General features: G+C 43.6%; 1 protein-coding gene across 3 annotated transcripts in view; it reads left to right on the top strand.

Moving 5' to 3' along the window:
• The first annotated feature begins 213 nt into the window (after positions 1-213).
• LOC146809046 (free fatty acid receptor 2-like) overlaps positions 214-10,718 on the top strand; it is a 163,176-nt gene continuing 152,671 nt past the window's right edge. The window contains exon 1 of one of the 3 annotated variants that reach the window (XM_085615854.1): positions 214-291. The gene's annotated coding sequence lies outside the window, so the exon portion shown is untranslated. Of the gene's footprint in view, positions 292-5,697; positions 6,042-10,718 lie in introns of those variants that run through there. The other 2 variants (XM_085615852.1, XM_085615853.1) reach the window with 2 other exon arrangements.

Here is a 10,718-nt window from a genome sequence, read left to right as displayed (position 1 = left end):
ATACTGTTCTTTTATAAAGAAAAAAAACAAGTGTGACTGGACATATGACCTTCATTATTACTAAAGTTTAATGCAGAGTAATGGTCAGCATGCAAAAATGAGGGTAACACTAATTGCAATGGGCCTATAGGCAAGCATATGATTTGATCTTTGCTCACCATGTTCTAGATTGTGCAAGTATACTGATGTCTCTGATCTCCTGTTCAATTTCAGATAGCAGTCACTGACTTGGCAGAAAGAAGAACAGCACCCCCCCCTTCAGCAAACAGATCAGCGGCATCAGAGCAAGGGGTGAGTGGAGATGGATGGGCTTGGCCAGAAAGGCCAGCTTTTCTTGGTGCGTATGCTGTTGAAAAAACAGATGCCAGGTAGTTGTGGTCCCTGCAATACTGTTGAGCTTGGAGGGGAGTGTGAGAGCTCAAGAGGGATGATATGTCTTTGATTCTCTTGGCCTTTGTGTTGGGTGCACATGGTGGGTGTTCAAGACAGAGACGCTGTGGTGCGTTCTTACTCTCAAGCCTCCAACATGCATCAACACTTAGGGTGCACTGGAGCACAGTAGTAATCAGCCACTGAGCCAAGGTACCATGGCAGAGTCAAGCATGCTACCTTCATGCCTACAAAGAGGTGTTGCTAATAGGAGCATCACGCTCTAGGGGCAGAAAGCCTCAGCGGCGAAAGGCCACCATGGAAGAGGTACAACAATTATGTCATGGATGCTGCTCTCTTGTCCGAAAAGATTATTGGTCACCAGTACACTCCTTAAGAATGACTGCTTCATCAAGTCGGGTTGGACTGTGGTCCAGAGATTACATCCTCGGTCTGAATCAGCACCGATATGTGCCTAAGGGCAATATAAGGCACTGGATCGCAGGCTCTGGCTGAGCATGATACATTATGAGTGGTCAAATCAGTCTACCTCTTCCCAGAAGGGTTAGGCAGAAAGATATTGTCCGACTCTTCTCCTAGGTGAGACTCGCAATGATTCTGCCTCTGTTCCTTGCTTTACTGGCTGCATAGAGTTTTGTTAAAAAGACATAACACTTTGTAGAAAGGAAGAAGCCTTTATTCACTCCTACACCACCACAGGTTCCAGTCAGCTAAAGGCAGCTGTAGAACCAATGTTACCATCCAACAGCCAGAATGTTCCATAGGGAGAGGAAGAGAGAGGATAGCAAGAGTGGCGAATGAACCAAGTGAATTACAACACACCTTCTTGGGCAGGGAAAAGGAAAAGAAAGGCTAAGGAAAGAACAACAAAATAGGAGAGAGAAAAAGGAAATTACAACTTCTTATAGAGTACTAAAAGATTACACTACAGTCGAGCCTAATCAGAAGGCTAGGATAGAATAAGTTATACAGTAAAAGAATTATTCAATACTATAATCTCTATGCCATGCATGGCAAACAATAGCTCTCATTGACCTCCGAGGAGGATCAGTTGACCTTTCTAACTGCCTTCCTGTGTCAGAAGATCCATTTTGAAATGTTTGGGGAGGCTTGCATGCTATCACCTTGTCCATCCCTCAGGTCTGTCCATTCTCTAACTGGACCATGTTTCTCCCACACTTAATATCTTTGGAGGTTCTGAGAAGCGGGAGTAATTCTTCCTTCTTGCCTTGGGAAGGTCAATCCGGACCCATTCACCTTATCTGAACAGCTGTGTTTTGACACACTTGGTAGTGTCATATCTGATTTTGTATTTTTCCTGATGCAATTCAATTCTTTTGGCAAATTGAGACCTGTCCACAAAACATGAGCTGTCCTTGCGTAACCACCCCGCAGTGAGATTAGTTTTAGGCTTCCTCCGTTTCAATGAAATGAAGAGTGAAACCCCTGTGACACTGTTGGGTGCAGTGCGGTAGGCCCATATCATCTCTTGCAAGGCAGACTTAGCAGGTACATTTGTCACTTCTGCCCTTTGCAAACACTATTTTACCACTCTGTTAATACCCTCCACCAACCAATTTGCCTGGGGGCAATACAAAGATGTCCTTTGGTGACAAATGTGAAGATCAGTAAGGAGGTCCTTCATAAGATCAGAAGTAAATTGAACCCTGTTGTCCGTCACCAGGGTGTCAGGTATGCCTTCTTCTTAGAAAGTGTCCTTCAAAAACTGAATAAGAGATTTAATATCAATTTGATGTACACATTTAGTAACAATCCAACGTGTATGATAATCGATGAAAACTAAAATTAAACGTTTGCTTGACATTTGAGGTTGAGAGGGCCAATGATATCAATGCAAGTTTTGACCAAGGTAGCACTGGAACTTGGACAGGGGATAATGGGGCTTTCCTGATAGCAAATGTTTTATCACTTAAGGCACATTCTTTGCCAGGCCACCAGTACTCCACTCGTACTTTACTCTTAGTAAGGCTGCAGCCTAAGTGCCCCACATGTGCCAAATCCACAATTTTGTTTATAATATCTTTTGGAGGTACGATTCTTTCCCCTTTGTAAATGGTTTCCCCAATTATGCAAAATTCCAACCTTACTTCCCAAAATTTACTCAGGGCCTCAGGTAGATTATGGTTGTTTTCTGGCCAGCCCTCTGTAATGTTTTTTTTTAAGTAAAGGCTCCATTTCATCCTGTATAATACAATCATCCCAATTTTCCTTTTTGAAAACTGCTACCTCCAATACTATGTCCCCTTCCTCCTCCTCCTCTTGGGTGTCAAGCTTCGAATTTTAAGGAGTGATGGAAAATCAGCTACTATATTCTGTTAACTTGAAGTTGGTGGTAATTTGCGATTCCTTAAGGCCAAATAGCACTTTTTTGGTGCTTCTTACATTGCATTTAAGGAATCGCAAAATTTGCGATTCCTTAAATGCAATTGCAAAATAAGGAATCGCAAAATTTGCGACTCCTTATTTTGCACACAGATTTGCCTTCATACATAACACTTAGCAAAATTGCGATCGCAAACGCCGAAATGCTGCGAATTTCGGAGTATGCGATCGCAATTTTGCTTGATACATATGGCCCTAAGTGTTCTACCATTCTGGCATAATTCTATATGAACTTGGAATAGTTTTCTGAAAGGCCTAAAAAAGACTTAAGTTTTTCACCACTGGTGGGAGCAACAGTATTTAAGATGGCATTTACTAAATTCATTTTTGGCTTGATGCCATCATGGCAAATGGTGTGGCCTAGGTATTCCACAGAACCCACCCGAATTTGGCACTTTTCTTTCTTGAGTGTGAGATCTGCATTACTCAGTTTGATTAGTACTTGTCTTAGCATGTCGTTGTGCTCTTTTATGTCTTTCCCATGTATGAGAATGTTTTCTTGGAAGCATAAAATGCCTGAAACATCCTTGAGAATATGTTGCATTATCCTTTGAAAGGTAGCAGCAGCATACGCAAATACTGAAACACAACTAAGGGCGTGATAAATGAAGTGAGGTGACGAGAATCAGGTTGAAGTTCCACTTAGTGATACTCCGAGGATAAATCAAGGACACTAAAGAAGATGGCATCCTTGATGAAAGTTAATATTCCATGAATCCACAGAAGTGAGTGTCTGTCCACCCAGATGTTCCTATTCATATCCCTGTGGTCAATGCTAAATCTAACATCTTTGCAAGCTGATTTGGTCGTAATAACAATGGGAGCCAACCATTGCGAACTTTCTATGGATTCAATAACACCCAATTCCAACAGCCTGTCTAATTCATTTTGAAGGGGAATCTGCATGAGGTGTGGAATGGGTCTGACTTTGTGTGCTACAGCTCTTGGCTTGGCTTTGAGTTTTATGCAGTGCTGGAAGTCTTGTAATAACCCTAATTTGTCTGCAAAAATCTCAGGCAATTCATCACAAATGTCTTGACCACACACTGAGCGATACACTAGAAGTACTTGATCTGGGCTGTCCCATTGTCCAATTTGATGCCAAGCTCCTTCTGGTGTTTCCCCCTAAAAGATTGGAACCCTTCTCAGTGATGTAGACTTTACCCACTGTGTTCCTACCCGTGTAACTGAACAGCAAAGGAATAGGATCACCATTGTACCCCCCCGGCTTGATTTCTGCTGTCCGGAGTGCACTTAATCTGTTGGGAAATATTTCTTTTAGAACTTTACCGTTCAGTAGGGAGAACAGGAATGTGCATTAACATTGACTTGTTTGTTGTCAAGAGTAATACAACACTCAGGAAAACTGACACTTTCATCCTTGTTCTCAAGTTTAATGCCAACTTGGTTTCCACTGAAGTTGTAGGCTCTATCATAGATACAGTTTTCTAACGCATGTCACTGCAAACCCTGGCCAAGTGTCCCCTCCACCCACACTTATGACACGTTACACTTTTAGTTGGGCAGGATGGGTTGTTTGCTAAGTGCTCTGGTTTACCACACCTGTAACATTTAGAGTTACTATGTGTGTTACTCTGGTTTTTGAATTTTCTCTCCTTATCCTGTTTGTGAACTTCTTTAATGTCTAACTTGGAAATAGTATTTACCTCAGGGGAAGATTCAGAACTGATTTTCATTTCTTTTATACAATCAGCAGTATGTTCTACTCCCAATACGGCTTGTTTGAGATCGGGGTTACCAGCTAGTAATTTCTCCTGTATTTTGGGATTATTAGTGCATCTTACCAACTGGTCCCTGATCAGCGAATCAGTCAAACTTTCAAATTCACAAGTGTTAGACGAGCCCTTCAATACGGCAATGTAAGATCTGACTTTTTCATTCTTGCCTTGAATCCTTGAGAAAAACGTATGTCTTTCTAACACAATAATTTGCCCAAAATGCTTCACTAATTTATTCATGGTTATGCGGTACACATTGACATCTCCTTCCCCTTTATTTGTACCTTGTTCAGACTCATTTAAGCTGTTGAACATTTTTACGACCTTCTATTACTAAATTATGTACCAAAATGTGTTGCTTCCTAAAAGGAGAACACTTGTCCCCACCAATTGCTATGAGGTAGGACTCGTAGAAATCCTTCCATAGCTTCCATGGAATATTTGGTTCCTCAACCTCATTAACAAATGGAGGAGGTAAAGACATATTGATCGCAGCCATATTGCAAAAGTTAATCTACAACAGGGTAAAACAAATTAATAAACACCAGTACTAAAAATAGAATTTAAATGAGGAGAAGACTAAAAAAAAATGTCATACATATGTGAGCTAGCCAGAATGAAACAGAAGACAAAGTACATAAACACCTTAATAATACATCACAAAAACATTTCCACAAAATATACTTTTTTCATACAGAATAATAGAGAAATAGTGTTTTTGTGAAAAGTAGGAAATGCAGAAAAAATGACCTGTAAAAGAGAGATCCAACACCAAACTTTTCTGGTCAGTGTGAAGATTACTCCCTAACACCATGGCAAAATTTTTTTTTAATGGAATTACAGGACAAAAAAAAAGGTAAAAGCAAGGATCTTGCACAAGCTGTCCTAGTCTGCGTGAAGGTTTCCAATTACCCACAATCGCAAGAAGGCTGTGCTCGTCAGCCAGAGAACTGCAGACTTATTTCAACTCGACGAGTTTATCCAATAGAGGCAACTGCCAACAGTCAAAAAGCTGTGCCTGTCAGCAAACACAAAGAGCAGAAAAGGGAGTCTGCCATTGCAATTGACGAACGAGCAGAGCCCGTAACAAATAGGCAGAGGGGGAAGGTTGTGGCCACAAGGCTTATCCCGCCTCTATAGAGTTGACAGGCTTGCTGTGCTTGTCAGTGTGAAGCATGGAGGGGGGAGGCAAGGACACACTCCCTCACCCCGATGCCAGGAAGTACGTCGGTGAAGCAGCACTGCAGGCTTCACGTCCGAAGAGGAAACGAGACAAAGCCAAATGCCGTGAGAGAACCACCAGGACTAGCTTTACGGCTGATCCAAAATGAAGAACAAGGAATATAACGCTCTTCCCAGCGAACACAAGGAATGGAGGCAGAAAAATACGATGACAGCAACACTAGCCTCCTCACAAGAGAGTCCACCACACCCGGCACTTCCAGGAAAAATTCCTTCAACCACGAGGCAAGAACAGGAAGAGATGAAATTCAGTGCAGCAAAAGAGAGGTAAAATCTCCTATACAATAATATGCTTAAAACAATACCTCCGGGTCTCAAAAGAAGTAATGTAGTAGATTCCAGATGAGTGGATCTCCTCACCCATGTAGAAGAATAATGCTGCCACTGGATAACGGCTGTATTCGGTAAGTGGAATACAGTTTGGGAGTGGTGGTGTGGCTGTCCCCACACATTAAGTCTTTGCCAGTGTTAAAAAGACATAACACTGCGTAGAAAGGTAGAACTCTTCATTCACTCTTACACCACCACCGGTTCCAGTCAGCTGAAGGCAGCTGTAGAACCTTCGTTCCCATCCAACAGTCAGAATGTTCCATAGGGAGAGGAAGAGAAGGGATAGCAAGAGTAGGGAATGAACCAAGTGAATTAAAACAAGTTTCTTCATGTGGAAGGTAAAGTCTGGATATATTGCAGGGGCCAGTTTATATTCAATCTTGGGGTGCTGTTGGCGTAAATCCAGCAGCCCAATTAGATTCAATGTTCGTCCCAAACGGTGGAGGGGAATCAATCCTAGCAAAGTGAAATTTCTTGTACAAATCCCATTAATTCAGCAGTAATGTGCCACAAAGTGATGGGTACTCCTAGATGGTGTATTGCTTTCAGACATCTCTCCAGCAACACCACACCCAGGATGTATGGGTTGGACAGGCAGCCCATCTTTCTGGACAAGGCGTGCAGCCTTACCCTGCCTTTGGCAATTGTTCTTGCTAAACTACATGCTTACCTGCTAGAAATGGTTTTGCCCAAGCCCTGCAAGTAATAATCACTCCTTCCTGATCCCTTCTCTGTGGTGATGATTCCATCCAGCTGCACGTGGCTTTACAAAGATTTCTTGTTGGATGGGGACGTCAGGGAAGCAAGATAGGGGTGGGACATGCAGGTGGTGTGGATGACTAGAAGTGGGTGAGCCACTGAAAGTTCGAGCCAGAAGCATGGCTCTGGCTCAGCTTCAGGTCATGTTGGAACCTCGAGCCTATAACTAGCCGAGCTTTCATGTGGCTTCTGCCTGCCACCCTGCCTCTACCCAGGTCGTGGCACTTCAGATCCAGCAATGCCAGGGGATTGCTGGCACGGACCCCCCAGACTCAAAATGAGCGCTGGGTTAGTCTGCTCCAACCAATCCTGGAGCTGCTGCCATGCTTAAAACAGCATGAGAGCAGCTCCGGGATTGGTTGGATTCCAAAAGCACTTGGAAGGAAATCCCTCCCTTTCCTTCCTGCTCCTTGCCAACCACATGTATGCTCCTTTTGCTAATTTGGAGTAACCATTCCTCTTCTCTTTCACTCCTTAGTCACGCAAGGTAAGAGAGGTGCAGAAGGTTGAAAACCCTGCTGGCCTTACAAACCTGTCACTATTCACGAACTGTTGAGGGCTCCACCCACTGTATATGGCTCATTATAGAGAACATCTTAATAGACAGAGAGACATTTTTTAGTTGTTTGGGTGTGAGAGTGAAAGCAGCAGGAGTAGTTCCAATTATCTGTGCTGCGGCGTTGCGCCAGAGAGGTGTGGCACAGCGGCCAGAGCGGCTGACTCTGGAGCATGGGGAATGCTGTTTGATACCTGGCGACGGCGACTGCTCAGCTCAGCAGCATGTGACTCTGGGCAATAGCTCACTTAATCTCCCACAAGTCACTCAGTGCCTTGAAACCTTAAGGGTGATATGTTCGCATTTTACAAATAGTAATTATTAGTATTATTATTACCCTTGTATACACTTTTTGGAGCTGTGGATTCATATCTGTGGAACTGAAAAGTGAGGTGCCCTACCATGGTGCAAACTTTCACAGGAACAAGCCGAGCCCAAGCTGCCTTGTTATGGGAGCATAAATTCACTGGTGATGCCAAACCACATGCAGACTACAGTCTGGAAAGGGAGTGTTCTGCTGAATGGTTAAGAAGAGGGTCCATATTCAAAGTGAATGATGGCAGCTTTTACAGCAAGACACCTGTGTCCTGATTTACAGAAGTGGTTTGTGATCAATGGGAGAACAAGCTTCTAGAAAGGATGCTGACCAGACTATGCTTTTTAAGTTTCTTGCTTATATTTCTATTTCATCACCTGTTCATAAGTTTAGATCTGCTTCGCTGTCGGATAAGGGTAATGCATTTGAGCTGCATGTGACCACAAACTAGAGTGAAGGTCCAGATAAAATACTGCTCAGGAGTGTCAGCACATGAAGCTTTTAATCGCAATGCAACATTTGTGTCACCAGCACCAGAACTGGAGGCAAGGAGATCGCAGATCTTAACTGTGATTTATCCTTCTAATTCATAAATGGCAGCGGATCCAGGACTGGAACATTAGTGTATGCAGAGGGAGTGTTGCAGTCCTGTGTGTTGTGCATAGTGTGTATAATAGGAAGAGCAAGACGTGGCAGCGTCCTCAAAGAATGCTCTGCAATGCGTTGGCTCCCAGTGCTGTGATACACACATGGTAGTGAAGGTTAGAAATGTGCTCTTGTTGAAGATTTCTGTTGGGTTGGTGTCTAGCTAACGCTCTGGGAATGACTCAGAGGTATAGTCATGGGTCCATGGGTGGGAATTCAACAGCAACATACTATTATTCTTTTGAAGTGGAAATCTGTTTTGAAGTCGTGAGAGGATGCAATGATCCTCAAAAAGAGTCAATGTACAATCCAGGTATTTCATTTCCACTGTTGACTAATGCTGTTCCCATGGGATGTGTCAAAACCACACAGACAAATATAGACATATGCATGTCTAGAAAAGTTGCAAAATAGATAGTACTATTTCTAAAATGCATATATATTGAGTAAGAAGTTCTACAATGAAGTGTAACCGTCCAAATGTTTTGAATCCAATGAATCTTCCAATTGCTTACCTCCCTTACATTGCATATTTTCTCCCAGTATCTGTACTGCACTCCTGGAGAGCAGGGCCACCTCACGCTGCTTTAAATAACAGCTCGGAGTTGTTCTGACTACAAACTAATATTCGTTGTATTGTTATGATTTAGATTGAAAGTAAAGCAATAGCTGTTTGTTTTGTTGAACATGTTCGCCCAAATAAATCTGACAGCAATAGAGAAGTTCATGGGCTATTTATTCTCACCTGACACTTTGTAAATGCTAATGCTTGCAGGACTAGGATTTTGTACATACTAATGCTTGCAGGACTAGGATTTTGTACATACTAATGCTTGCAGGACTAGGATTTTGTACATACTAATGCTTGCAGGACTAGTAAGAATCCAAAATCGTCAAGCTTGTACAGTGCCAATCAGTCTCCTGCCCTCAGCTTTTGCATGTTGTAAAAAAAAGCAGATCATGTTTGGTTTTGACTTCTCAATAATAGCTGATTCTGTACATTGATAACAAAAAAGAAAGTCTCATTAAGTAGCCGTATATAGTGCGGCCTCAGCAGCTCCCAATAGGTCTCACCGCAGGCACATCCTACAGATCAAAAAGCAATTAGCATTCTGGCTTGTGATAATTAGCCGCAGTATGGGAGGCTCAGGCTTATCAAAGATGTAGCTTTCACTATTCCCAGTAATAGGCTTCTTAAACACCAATGTATTTGCGGTTCTACCAGCTCTCTAATTTCACTCGCTACTTATCACAGACGCTGTTGAAAAGACAGGCATAAACAGCCACACACTTCCCCCACACTGCATGGAGGCTGTGGTTATACTGAGTAAGCAGCTACTAACAACACCACGATGGGACCGGTTGTGGTGAAGGCCTCGATGGAGCTTTTTCCCCGAGTGGGGTTGCCAAAGGAGGTGGTGTTTGACAGGGGCACAAACTTCATGTCTGCGTACATGCAGGCTATGTGGAAGGAGTGTGGAGTGACATATAATTTCTCCACCCCTTACCTCCCCCAAACTAATGGGATTGTTGAGATATTCAAAAAAGCATGATCAGAGGCCCTGAGGAAAAAGTGGGATGTCCTCGTGCTCTGCCTGATGTTTGCCTACCGGGAGGTCCCTCAGAGGTGAATGGGTTTAGGCCCTTCGAACTTCTATTCAGGCACCTGGTCAGGCGACCTCTAAGTTGGATCAATGAGGGCTGGGAGCAGTCTCCAAAGAGAACTCCCAGGGATGAAGTAAGTTACATGCTGGCCTTCCGGAGACAAATAGCCAGGTTGTGGGAGCAAGCCACCCAACTTAGAAGCCACCCAGAATGTCATAAAGGAGTGGTACGACAGAAAAGTCTCTCCTGTGGTGTTGACACCTGGACAGAAAGTGTGGGTGATGGAGGCTGTGGAGCCGGGTGCCCTCCAGGACCACTGGACTGGGCTGTATGAGGTGACTGAATAAAAAGAGGAGACCCTCTATCTGGTGGATTTCAAGACCCCAAAGCCAACCCTCCGGGTACTACACATCATTTGCCTCAAGCTACTCTTTGAGAGGTCGGAGGTCACCATGCTAATGGTGACAAATGGACTGGAGGAAGAGGAGAGTGACCCTCCCACTTGACCTCTTGCACTCTAAAGAGATGAATTGATTGGTGTAAGGAGTAATCCTGCCCCCCAACCTAACTCCCAACCAACAGAGGGACTGTCACCGAGTGTTAGAGCAGTTTCTTTCTCTGTTCTCTCCTATCCCGGGGACCACCTACCTGTGGCCCCATGATGAGGACACAGGAGACAACCTCCCTGTCAAGAGCAAATCTTACAAGTTGTCAGATAAGGTGAGGTCTAGCA

The sequence above is a fragment of the Triturus cristatus genome, chromosome 7, assembly GCF_964204655.1.
Source record: "Triturus cristatus chromosome 7, aTriCri1.1, whole genome shotgun sequence".
Lineage (NCBI taxonomy): Eukaryota > Metazoa > Chordata > Amphibia > Caudata > Salamandridae > Triturus > Triturus cristatus.
Note: the sequence above shows the minus strand (reverse complement) of the source record. Positions and strands in the feature narration are given on the sequence as shown.